General features: G+C 49.9%; 1 pseudogene; it reads left to right on the top strand.

Moving 5' to 3' along the window:
* Window positions 1-7,952: 7,952 nt before the first annotated feature.
* LOC104854246 lies at window positions 7,953-11,271 on the top strand (annotated as a pseudogene).
* Window positions 11,272-12,474: the final 1,203 nt, after the last annotated feature.

Below are 12,474 nucleotides of genomic sequence, written 5' to 3'. Positions count from 1 at the left end.
AAAAAAAAAAAAAAAAAAAAAAAAAAAATGTCCGAGAGGCCCGAATCGACGGGAGAGCGAAATCGAGGGTTTGGTTTTTGGTCTTTGCATTCAGCCTCCCTTTTGGAGCCTCCCGACTTCGGATCATGTCGAGGTTCTGAATCTCGTTAGCGCAGTCAGGCCCTGCCTTCCCTGTAAGATTTTATTTGCAGGCAGGAGCATTCAATCACAGACTGTTTTTTCAAAAATTTCAGCCATTCAGGTACTGCCTTCATGATTTTTCTCTTATATCCACTTTGCACCTATGTTAGAGAGCTTAATTGAATTTTATTTTATTTTATTAACTTTTTCTCCAAATTAACTTTAAATTGATTCCCTTTTTTATGTATCCTCACCCTAAGCAATAGCATTAGCAAAACCACAGCCTGAAAATAAATTCAAAACGATTCAAATAAAAAAATGTATATATACTAGCTAAAATTGTCTTACCTACCACATTTGGAGATAAACTGTGGAGGTAATAATAGCCAACACATCAGTGTTTCAGGTACTTTGTTTTTCATTACTGGGGAATGAACCAAGGGTTTCACACTGAGCTATAGCTCCTACCCCACTCCTTAAATTTTGAAAGAGGGCCTCCCTAAGTTCCCTAGGTGGGCCTTGAACTTTCTACCTTCTTGCCTCAGCCTCCCTTTGGACTTAAATTGCAGATGTGCACCACTATGTCCGGCTCCAGGTACGGCTTTGGGCACTGTACACACTCTTATCCCCTCATGACACCTTAGGAGGTAGGAATTGTTAATACTTTAAAGAGAAGGAAAGTAAGGGCCAGGGATTTAACTCAGTGGTTCTGGTGCCTGTCTTGCAAGTGCAAGGTGCCGAGTTCGATCCCCAGTACTAAGAAAAAAAAGAGAGAGAGAAGATTTATTTTTTTATTTTATTTATTTTTTTGAGGGGGTTCTTTTTAACACGGGGTTTCGCTATGCAGGTCAGGCTGGCCTTGAACTCCCAGTGATCCTCCTGCCTCAGCCTCCCGAGTGCTGGGATTACAGGCATGCGCCACCACACCTGATTTAGCCTTTCTTTTTTAACCTCCGTCTACTTCCTTTGGAATCCCAAAGGTGTTTCCAAAGAAGTTTCTCCTCTCCCCTACATCCCGCTTCACCTGCAGGGGGACAGACTTTCCCATTTCTGGTGTTTCATTTTCTTCCCCGTACTAAAATAACCCATAAGTCTCTGGTGTCTATGAGAATCCTTCGCCCACACCCCATGATGGGGTATTGGATTCAGGGGCATGATACCACTGAGCTACACCCCCAGCCCTTTTTCTTTTGAAACAGGGCTTTGCCGAGTTGCCCAGGCCGACCTCCAACTTACAATCCTCTTGTCCCAGCCTTCTGAGTAGCTGTGATTACAAGCACCACCATGACCAGCTAGAGAACCGCTATTTTGACTGACCCTTCTCTTCCGTTGACCAGGAAACAACTTGGTAGTTCTGCCCATCTGCGTTGAAACTACATTTCCCAGAATGCCATTCTCTACTGGAATGGAAACAAAAGTCCTATGTCAATCTATGTGTCTCCTAATTTTAGGGTCTGAAAATCTGGTCACTAACTTGGATAAAGATTGGTATGCCCGTAGACTAATTCTTCTGGCCCCAGGCAGACACGAATTTCCCAAGCCTCAAAGATTGGGGGAGGGGTGGGTTATTACAAAACCTTCAATTAGAGGGACCCATAAGGACTTGGCATGAGCCTTCTAAAAGATTGATGACCCCTGCCCGGTAGATCTATTTTCTCTCCGCAAAAGAGCCCTTCCCTCTCTTTACTTCCTTTCCTGTCCCTTTCCTCCAGATTCTTCTCCTAATTGTGCCATTGTGCCACTCCCTAGTCCCCACCCCCATGCCCACACCCACACTTTAACTGTTTCATATAAAATTCAGCCCACCAGACTGAGGTTTTCTTCGACCCAAATGTTATTTTCAGAAGGAGCCATTGAGGTCGGGGAGTAATTGCAGCGTTGGGCCTCTGCAAGCCAAGCTGAAAATAATCAGCGAGGCAGATGGGGTGGGAAGCAAGTACGGTTGCCTTCCCCTAAGGAGCCAGAGGAACCCAGTGCAGTGAGTCAGAGGGAGGCCAGCGCCAGGCTGGGCTGCCCCTGCTCAGGTCCGAGAGTTCAGCTGAGGGGAAACAGCCAAGGTGTTGGGGGCCTGAGACTGAGCCCCTTTCCAAGGTGGCTCCTGGCTGCACATCACAAGCCCGTTGCCCGTATGGCACCCCTAAACTTGTCCTGCTCTTACTTGGGCTGTAGTAAGGCAGTAGGCCACTCTGGAACCTGGCCATGCCAGTTGGCTCACCCATCTCTATACTGGGGTTCCTCAGCTTTGGCACCACTGACACACTGGGCTGGGGGATTTCTTTGTTGTGGGAAGCTGTCCTGTGTGTTTTGGGATGTTTAACAGCATCCCTAGCCTCTCCCCTCTCGGAACCAGGAGCTCACACATCTACACACGGCCCACTTACCCCATCGTGACTGTCCAAAATGGCTCCCAGTACGTGTGATGACAAAATGGTGCCTGCTTGAGGACCACTGGTCTAGAGTAACCCGGGCCTCGATGCCAGAAGTGCCGTACCTTTAAGCTTCCATCACTCCTGAATGGGTTAGGATCCAAACTATTGGCCAACTGCTATTCCCAGGGGCAGCTGTTGGGGGCCTCAAGCACAGCATGAGTGCCCGCTGTGTGCTGGGCACTGTCCCCGGCATTGACCATGGGGCAGTGCCAGGAAGATAGGCATTCAAGGGCCTCTGGTGAGAGGTATGAAGAGGAAAGACATGGAGTGCTAAGGAACACAGTGGGGGGTTCTGGCCCAGATTAGGGGATCACAGAAGGCTCCTGGGGGACATGAAGGAGCCAGTTCTGTAGAGCTATGACACAGCATCAGATGCCACGAATTCTGTGACTGCTATACATGTAAAGAACCGAGGATGTCTGTCACAAGCCAGGCTCAGGACAGCATAAAGCCATTTTCCCCTCTCACCCCTAAACTTGTGTTTCCTGTGCTCCTCTGGGTTTTTAGCACAGGCATGTAAACTTCGGATCATGTTTAACCATCTTGAAACCGCCACCCCCTTGGCCTCACTCAGTGCCCCTCAGCCCCACAGTTACCAAGTTCTGTCATCCTACCACGAAGATCTGCAAACTGCCCCCGGCGCTGGTTCCCACCACCAAAACCCTGATCCCCACAGGCTGTCTGCATGACTCGACCACATTTGTGAAATAGCTTCCTAACGAGTCATCCTCCAGTCCCCGGCTTGGAGAAAGACACAGAGCCATGTCTCCCCTGCAGGGCTTCCAGGGCCTGTCCCACAGCCTGCTCCGGCCCATGGGCCTGGGGTGTCCCTCAGAAACCAACCCCATGGACTCCCCAGGCCACTAGCCACACCCTAGGGGTCCCCACACATTCACTGCTTGCTTTATTTGAAGTGCAGTTTCCAACCCAAACAATGTAGCAAATGCCCGTGTATCTCATAAGACCCCAAATGAACTCATCACACGCTTTTCATCCCTTCTAGTTGCCTTCTTGTAATTCCTCCATTTGCATTGGGCCTTATACATCGCTGCTAGTTTACCATTTGTCACACTGACCCTTACCCACTTGATTGAGTCTGGCCTTTCCCCTAGAACCTGAGAACCTCTCAGGGGCAGGTCATGAAATAGACCCTACTAGTGGACCATCCAACATCCACTCTTCTCCCCAGCTTCCTCAGAGAGGTCAAGAAAATGCAAGACACAGTGTAGAGAAGAGGCCTAGGCAAGCCCATAGGTCTCCGTGAAGGGACCCCTTGTCCAGCTCCAGGGTGGACACCTTTTCAGGAATTGGTCAAGGAACCTGGCCTACATTAGTCCGGGTGCAACATTGTCCCTTCCTTTTTTTTTTTTTTTTTTTTTTTTTTTGGTACCAGCGATTGAACTTGGGACCTTGCTCTTGTGAGGCAGGCAGCGGCACCACTGAGCTAAATCCCTGGCCCTCTCCCCTTCTTTAATAGAACAGACTCTTCACTGAGCCACAGCTGCTTTGCTGAAGACTACATTTCCCAGCATTCCTTGCAGCTGGAGGGGGCGGTGAGCCTAGGTTCTCACCAATGGCCAAGGAGCTGAAACGTTAGCACTCTAAGAGTCTCTAAACTGTGCCCTCAATAGGACTGTGCAAGTCCTTTCCTGTCCCTTCTCCCCATCTGGGAGGTGATAGCAGTCTCCTAGGATGTAGATAAGGAAACCATGTGTGGAGAAAGGCCAACCCCTCTCATCAACCTTGGACTGCCTTTTTCTAAATTCTTCTATGAAAGAGACATACATTTCCTTGTTTATTTTTTGAGACAGTTCTCACTATGTAGTTCAAACTGGCCTTGAACTTACTATGCAGCGCCGGGTGGTCTGGAACTCACGGCAGTCCTCTTGCCTCAGCCTCCCAGCTTTTGGAATGAATTACAGCACCACCACACCCAGCTCTTCCTCTTCTTCTAAGAAGATCATTCCTGTTGGATTAGGACTCCACCCTTATGACCTCATTTAATTTTAATCCTTAAAAAGCCCCACCTCCAAATAGAGTCACACTGGGGATTCTGGCTTCAACATAAGAAACGGAACACAATTCAGTCCGTAACATCTGCCCTACCTCCTGACTTCCTGCTATGTGGGCCAGCCAGTGTCCTTTTGTTGAAGCCAGCTTGAGTTGGCTTTCTGTCGCACCTCACCTTAGAGCATTTCTCTCCTCTTTATACTCTTGCTGTGCCTTCCACAGAGCCCAGAGCATAGGAGATGTTAATAAAAATCCAGGGAATCAATGCCTAGTTGTTGGTTTTCTTCTTGTACCTCCAGTGACCACTTTAACCCCAAAATAAATACATAAACAAAACCTTTCTCCTTCCCTATGCCCCAGGCTAAACATCTCACACCATCACACAGACTTTGTGGTGCTTAGGGCAAGTGACAAATGCACTGGCTTTGGGATCTACCTGGGGTCTGGTAGGGCACACTGCTGGGTGTGCCTAGGTAGGTCATGAAGTGTGGCTTTGGACTCTATGTCTGGTCCCTTGCTCTCTCCTCTCTGGAGGTGTCCCCTTCCCTGCTTCCTGGCCGCCATGAACCAAGAAGCTCTGCTCCGCCAGGCCCTTCTGCCATGATGTTCCTGCCTTGGAGCCAGCTGAGCATGGGCTGAAACCGTGAGCCAAAATAAACCTCTCCTCTTTTCAGTTGTGGGTGTCAGGTATTGTGTCCTAGTGACAGGAAAGTGATCGATACAGACTTCATCTCTGGAACATTCTTCTCACACTCACACTAGTTACGCAGTGTGATAGTCAGTTTGCCATCCCTGTGACAAAATACCTCTGAAAGCCAGGCGTGGTGGCACATACCTGTAATCCCAGCAGTTGGGAGGCTGAGACAGGAGGATCGCTGTGAGTTCGAGACCAGCCTGGGCTACATAGCGAGTTCCAGCTCAGTCTCAACTACATAGTGAGACCCTGTCTCAAAACAAAAACAAAACAAAACAAAAATACCTCAGAAAATCAACTTTAAAAGAGGAAAGATTTATTCTGGTGCAGTTTCGGAGGTTTCAGCCCATAGTCACATGATCCTGTGGCTTCCGGCCTCTGGTAGCACAATATGTGGCAGAGGAGGTCTGTTCACTCATAGAAGACAGGAAGCAAAGAGAGATTGGAAGGGGCTGGAATCCCAAAATCCTCTTCTAGGACAATTCCCCAGGGAGCTAATGTCCTCCCACTAGGTCACAGCTCCTGATGGTTCCACCACCTCCTAATAGCAGCACCAACTGGCTGGGGAGCAAGCTTTGAAACCCAGACCTCTGGTTTTTGGTTTGGGTGTGTTTGTTTGTTTTGTTTTGTTTTTGTTTGTTTTTCTGGTACCGGGGGTCGAACTCGGGTCCTTGTACTTGCAAAGCAGGCACCAGAACCATTGAGCTAAATCCCCGGCCCTGTTTTGTTTTGTTTTTAAACAATGTCTTGCTGTGTAGTCCAGGCTGGCCTTGAACTCACTGTGTAGCCCAGGCTGGCCTCAATTGTCCTGCCTCAGCCTCCCAATCCCAGATGTGAGTCACACCGCCCAGCTCAAACCTGGACCTTTGGGTCACATCCAAACCATACCACTCAGGAGGCTGAGGCTGCCACCATAAAATAAGGAGGGTGAAGCAGACACATTCTGGCCTACTGCCTAGCAGAAACACCCAAGCCCAACTGTGAAGAGACTTACACGCTGAACCCCCAAGATTCTGTAAGCCGTAGACATTTTTTGGCAGGCTGATGGACCACCCGTCCCACATAAAGATGAGAAAACCTTGAGAAGGGATTGGACAGTCACATCGTTGTCATTTGGGATAGACCAAAGGCTGGCCCTGCTGGGAAACAAGCGGGGAGAGGCATTGCCATGCTCAGCCGCTCAGTCAGATCCTACACCCTGGACACTCGGGTTCTTGGTGTCCATAGTGTAACCATTCAGACTGGAGACCAAGATGGCAGGCACGGCAGTTCCAGGCAGAACCATCTCCTCTGCCAGACACAGGGGCCCCACTTCCCTGCTCACTTGCGCAGCCTGGGGAAACGTAGGGGAAAAACTGCCTCATTCCTTGGCCAACGAGGACATGGAAGAGTTAGATCCCAAGGAGGATGACTAGCAAACAGACCACTCGGTCAGCCGGGACTTTAGGTGCCCACACGCCTCCTCTTGGACCAACTCTGAGCTGTCTTTACTATGTCTTTGAAAGTTACTGTTTCCAAGCCAGGCGTGGTGGCGCAGGCCCGTAATCCCAGCCCTTGGAAGGCTGAGGCAGGAGTCTCACCACGAGTTTGAGGCCAGCCTGGGCTACAGAGTGAGATCAGGACCGGTCTGACCTACAAAGTGAGATCCTGTCCCTGAAAACGAAATAAAGAAAGAGGGCCGGGATTTAGCTCAGTGGTGCTACCGCCTGCCTCACGAGCCCAAGGTCCCAAGTTCAATCCCAGTACCAAAAAAAGAAAATGAGAGAGAGAGAGAGAGAGAGAGGCAGAGAGAGAGAGAGAGAGAGAGAAAGAGAGAGAGAGAGGGAGAAGTTACTTTTTCCAGAACAACCACCATGAACTGAACATCCTGGTCCAAACCCTACCTAATCAGCTTATTTAATCATTGCCACAGCCTTGCAGGTGTTCGTCTTTGCTATTCCTGTTTCAGAGGAGAGCAAAGTAGGTCTTGAAGAGGGGGTGTCACTTTCTTGGAAGTAGTCAGTGACACACCTGGACTGGAACTCAATCCCACTGATAGATCCCAGCCAGGCTCAGGGCTTAGTGGGGGATCTTTGGAAACTGGCATGGTGAGGAGTTGGCCCTGGGAGGTCAGTGCTGATGGGGAGGAAGTCAGGACCAGAAAGCAGCCATCACTGGAGTGAGGGACAAAGACCAGGAAAGCCACCAAGCAGCCCAGGTCAAGCACAGGCAGGGAGGCAGGCTCGAGGAGTCTGGGTTGGGGTCACTTTTGTTCTTTTGGTTAAGTTGTTTGTTTGTTTGGTTTGGTTTGGTTTGGTTTCGTTTTTTGTTTTTTGAGACAGGGACTCACTGTGTAGTTTGGGCTGACCTTGAGTTCACTATGGAAACCAGGCTGGCCTCCAATTTAGAGTGACCTCCCTGCCTCGGCCTCCCAAATGATGGGGTCGCAGGTGTGTGCCACCATGCCTGGGGCTTCCCGTTGTTTTTCCAGCCTTACGGGCTGTGTTTTAGCAGCTGCGCATCTCTGGTTTGTCTCCTCACTCCCCACTTTCTGACAATTCTCTCTGGAACCTGAGCTCTTCCATCCTGAATAGATCCTGCTTGACCTGAGAGAAAGGAAACAGCTAGGGCCCCCTGCCCCCAGTTGTGAATCTGGACAGAGTCTTACTGGGCAAAGAGGCAGGAAACTCTTAGAAACCAGAGCGACCTGAAGTGCCATAATGCACCCAAGCCATCAGAAGGCCCCTTGGGTGACAGATCAGGTGACATGAACAGAATTCACGAGCAGGACCCCACTGTGCCCCAGACAGCAGGAGGATCTGTCTAAGAACACCTTCCTGTCCACCAGTCACCTTCTCCGAGCCCCACTAAGAACCCCAGCTGATGAGCGGGCATGGCAGTGCACGCCTGTCATCCCGGCACTCCAGGAGGCTGAGGCAGGAAGATCACAAGCTCAAGCCCAGCATGGGCAATTTATCAAAAATCCTGTCTCAAAATAAAAAAGTAAACAGCCAGGGATTTAGCTCAGTGGTGCCACTGCCTGCCTCACAAACGCAAGGTCCTGAGATTGATCCCTGGTACGAAAATAAGTAAGCAAATAAATAATAAACAAAATAGTAAAAACAGCCTTAGGGTGTAGCTCAGTGTGAAAGCCCTGGGTTCAATCCCCAGTACCACACACACACACACCATCCAGCCAGGCCACTTCCTACCTGTGTGGCCTCAGTCCATCACTCAGCTTGTCCGTACCTCAGGGGCCTCATCTGACCAGGTGCTGTGATTGTGACATAAACAAGGCTTGGCACATTGCCCGGCACAGTGGGGAAGCAGTAAATGGGAACAGCTGTCGTCACTGTTAATAATAATAATAATACTAACAAAAATGGCCTGTTTGAAGGACCTTCAGAGAGCAGAGGTGGGGAGGGGAAAAAAGAGGTCAGAGTGCTACAGTCAAACTGGGAGGTACCAAGATCTGGGGTTCTGTGAATCAGGGTACAGTGTGTTGGTCTCCCCCACCCTGTTTCCCTGGCATGTCAGGCTCAGCTGCAAATCTTCTTCTGTTTATCCTCAAACATTATCTCCCTCCGGTTTGTTTTTTCTGACAGGGTCTCACTATGTAGCTGAGACTGACCTGGAACTCACTGTGTAGCCCAGGCTGGTCTCAAACTCACAGCAATCCTCCTGCCTCAGCCTTCCGAGTGCTGGGATTACAGGCGTGTGCCACCACGCCCAGGCTGTTTTTTCACTTTTGAGACAGGGTCTCACTCTTAGCCCAGAATGGTCTTGAACTCACAGCAACCCTCCTGCCTCTGCCTCCTGAGTGCTGAGGTTATAGGTGAGATTAAACCTGGCTTTTCCTCCTTTTTTTTTTTTTTTTTTTTTTTTTTTTTTTTTTTGTTCAGCACCAGCTAACTGCAAGGTCCCCTTCAACACCTGAGAAGGGATGGAGGCTTCAGCCCGGACCCTGGGGCTGAGGCTGGGTCCAGGAGGAGGAGCTGGTGGAGACCCAAGCCTCAGGCACTCTTCCCAGATGTTTGCTCTGTGCCTACTGGGTACAAAACACAGAATCCCTTTCCTCCCTTGTCGTCAGGCTTCATCCTTCAGCCGCTGGGAGAGGGATGCTGTGTTATCATCCTCATAGTCAACAACATCTCCTATTTATAAAGGCGGTGAGCTTCAGAAAGGCGGAGGAACCTACCTGAGGTCACGTACTGGAGTCCCAGCCAATCTCAGAGCAGAGGCTCTGGCCAGATGTCCCCCAAAGGCCTCCTGAGACCATAGGCGGGACTGGAAGGTGATGGGTTAAGGGGCCTTAGAGCTGCCTGGTTGTTAGGAGGTGGGGCCTGCTGCTTAGAGGCAGGTGATGATAGCCGTGACCCGGAAGGTTCCATCTCCCTGCTCAGCTCCTCCCTGTTCTCTCTGCCTCCACGCTGACCTCCATGCAGTAAGCAGCTCTCCTCCGCCAGGCCCCTCTGCCCTGCCGCCCTGCCTTGGAGCCAGCCAACTATGGACTGAATTTTCCACAAACTGTGAGCCCAGCACAGTGTCCCAGCTCTGAGGAAGTGACTGAGATGCCTCCCATCCACAGGTGCCTGGCCAATGGGAATGCTCCTGCCTCTTGGTTTTTCTTTTCCTGCTTCCTTCTTTCCACACCAGCCCCTGGCAAGAGAGCGGCCCCCACCCCGGCCATTTGGCCACCTTGCTGCAGCCCTGTTTTCCCAGAATCCCCACGGGCTGCGCCTCTGGGCCTGGCAGGCGACAGTGGTTTCTCTATCCTTCCCTTGTGGCTTCCCTGGGCCAGCTCCCCTGAGAGCAGAGGCTCTGGGCCCCGGGCACAGCCCCACCCTCTACGTAAACACCAGTTGGGCACCCAGTGACCTCAGGAGGGAGGTGCTCAGCTCCCACCTCTCCCAGCCCGCCTGTCCCTCTGTTCCAGGGGAAGCGCCAGGCAAATCTGGCACCCTGGCACCCAGGCCACCTCCCTCCTGGAAATAGTCACTTGGAGCCAAACCTTGGCTGAAGGTGGATGGGAGTTCAAAGTCCCCAAGAGTGGCTCGCCTGCTCTGGAAGAGGCCCCACCCTGGGCTGACCCAGACAGGCCGCTCTCTCTAATTTCTATATTTTCAATACTCGGGACAGACAGTCCTAAATGGGACCTGTTTGTTTCTTTAAAATAAAGACAGGAATTAAATAGAACAAAATATGCATGGTTTTAACTTTGGGCAGTAGGGATAAAAGTGTGTGTTTTATTAGTCTCTGTAACATACTTTTCTATATGGTTACAATTTCTTTAAGAAAAAAATTTCTTTAAGAAAGAAACATTTCTGTCGGGTGTGGTGACGCAGGCCTGTAATCCCAGCACTTGGGAGGCTGAGACAGGAGGATGGCCATGAATTCAAGGCCAACCTAGACTACATAGAGAGACCCTGTCGAAAACTACATCACCTCCTACTTGCTGGCTGCCCTCAGAGGCAACCCCTCCCCTGGCACCGAGGACATCAAGAAGATCCTGGACAGGATGGACCTCGAGGCAGACAATGACCAGCTTAATAAGGTCCTCAGCGAAGTGGATGGGAAAAGCCCTGAAGATGTAACTGCCTGGGGGATTGGCAGGCTTGCCAGAGTGCTGGCTGTGGGGCTGGGGCCCTCTCTGCTGCCCAATTCCTGCCGCTGGTTCTGCCCGTGCCGCAGCAGAGGAGAAGAAAGAAGAGAAGAAGGGAGGAGTCTGAGAAGTCGGATGATGGCATGGAATGTGGCCTGTTTGATTAAATCCCTTCCCCTCTGCACATAAAGCCTTTTTATGTGTAGTTAAAAGAAAGAAAGAAAGAAAAAGTGGTGAGAACAATGGGGTAGTAAGTGTGTTCAAACCAAGGAGGTGGATTTTGAGGGTGGATCAATGGTCACAAGGCCTTAACTTGTTACATTTTTAAAAATTTAAACTTTCGCCATATTTTTTTTATCACACCTTGTATATAAATACGCATCTTGAAATTGGAATCCTATAGTTCATACTGCTTCTAAGTCTCATTTTTATTTATCTAACAGGCTCTCGCACATTGATGTCAGCTGCAAATGACAGAAAAGCCCAATGTTTAGGTAGCAGCGGCTTATGTGTGAATCTCCTTACCTGGTAAGTGACTTCCGGGGAGACTGAAAGCACAGCTGTGGCCATTAGAGACCGACTCTTCTTACCTGGTGTTCTGCATCCTCAGCCTGGCCCCTGCCTCACAGCTCAACACGGCTGCTCACATCCTCACCCCCGAGAGCTGAAGGAGGAAGAAACGAAGAAGCAGCTTCTGTGTCAACGCACACTGCTACCGTCTAAGTAGGTCCCCTCACAGTCATCCACCGGGAGCGACCCACAGCGTGGTGGTGTTAAGAGGTGGGCTTCTAGGAGGTGTTTGCATCGTGAGGTGGTCCCCTCGCCAATGGGATTAGTGACCTTATAAAAGGTGTCTGAAGGAGTTCTCGGTGTGACATATGCAGCAGAAAGGGGTCCTCTTAGAAGCAAGACGCTGGATCTGCTGGTGCCTTGACTTTGGACTTCCTGGTCTCCAGAACCGTGAGCAGTGCATTTCTATTGTTTATAGATTACTCAGTCTGAGGTCCTTTTGTTACAACAGCAGGAACAGACGTTTCTGCAATTCACACGCATTGTTTCTACCAGCACCCCACTGGCCAAAACTAAGTTCTGTGGACACTGGGAAATGTGACATCTTTCTGAGTAAGAGCTCTGGTCCTGTAGCAAAAGAGAACAGATATTGGGGGACAGCTGGTGTCTCTGCCACATATCATAAATGTCTTTCCTGTGTACATATTTTTTGGGTTGCTTGTTTAGGTTGTTTTGTACCAGGGAATCAAAATCCAGTCCTTGCGCTTGCAAGGTAGCCAGCAGAACCACTGAGCTAAATCCCCGGCCCTTTAGTTTGTTTTTCTGAGACAGGGTCTTGCTATGTAGTTCAGGCTGGCCTTGAACTCACTATGTAGCCCAGGCTGGCCTCAGACTCTTGGAGATCCTCGTGCCTCAGCCTCCCAAGTGCTGGGATTATAGGCATGCCATACCATATCCAGCTCATAATTTTGTACTTTACCTTTTTCTCTTATTTTTGGTGAATATTTCTCCATATTATTAAATATCCTGAAAAATTCTTAATTTTTTAGTTTTGTTTTGCTTTGTTTTTTGAGACAAGGTCTCACTATGTAGTTGAGACTGAACAGGAACTCACTATGTAGCCCAGGCTG

This window comes from Fukomys damarensis, unplaced genomic scaffold (assembly GCF_012274545.1).
Source record: "Fukomys damarensis isolate Sample0158 unplaced genomic scaffold, DMR_v1.0_HiC HiC_scaffold_27, whole genome shotgun sequence".
Lineage (NCBI taxonomy): Eukaryota > Metazoa > Chordata > Mammalia > Rodentia > Bathyergidae > Fukomys > Fukomys damarensis.
Note: the sequence above shows the minus strand (reverse complement) of the source record. Positions and strands in the feature narration are given on the sequence as shown.